Source organism: Taeniopygia guttata, chromosome 37 (assembly GCF_048771995.1).
Source record: "Taeniopygia guttata chromosome 37, bTaeGut7.mat, whole genome shotgun sequence".
In the NCBI taxonomy this organism is placed as follows: Eukaryota; Metazoa; Chordata; class Aves; order Passeriformes; family Estrildidae; genus Taeniopygia; species Taeniopygia guttata.
The window spans coordinates 5,244,218-5,245,000 of record NC_133062.1 but is presented as its reverse complement, the minus strand read 5'-3'; positions in this window follow the sequence as shown (position 1 = coordinate 5,245,000).

The following is a 783-nucleotide window of genomic DNA, read 5'->3' as shown; positions in this document are numbered from 1 at the left end:
GCGAGGCGCACGCGGCCTCTCTCGCTGCCCTCCCCGCTTCGGAACCCGCCGGCATCGGCTCGGCTCGGGGCTCGCTCAGCCCCCCACTTCTTTGCCACACAACCTCGGCTTTCGTGGGCCCGCACGCTTCTCCGTGCCGCGGCTTAGGGCCGCAAGAGGAAAAGGCCATCGGAGGCCGGGCGGGCGGGGCGCCCCCACAGCACCCGCGCGCACGCCTTCAAAAAGAGCAACGGACCCGGGGGGGGCCGGGCAAGCCAGCCCCACCCCGGCAGAAGCGGGCTCGGTCGCCACAACCGAGGAAGGGCGAGGCGCCGCCGCCTACGCCCGCGACCTTCCGGGAGTGCTCTCTGCCGGGGCTCCGGTCCGTGCTGGTGGAAAAAAAAGGCTGCCCGCCGCGAGGCGGGTCCCCGGCTTAAGGCCGAGGAAGGGGGACGACTTCAACAAGAGGCGCCGCTGGCACGGGGTGCCGCCACCCCGGCGCCACGGCTGGATCGGGCGACCGCCGTCACCGAGCCCCCCCCCCTGTCTCCGGCCACACGGCGAAGGCCGGGGCCAGGCCGCGGGTGCCCCGCCGCTGCCCTTCCGACACGGACACGCTGGCAAACGAGGTCGGGAGCGGGGGAACCGGGCACCGCCACCGCGGCGGGCCGACCGGGCCTTGCTCGGGGTTCGGGGGCTCTCGGGCAAGGGCCGGGGAAAAACCCCGGCCGCGTCGACCCCCGGCTGCCGGCCACCGGGCGACCAAGACCGACAGCCGAAAATAAACACCCGCGCCCGGCGGGC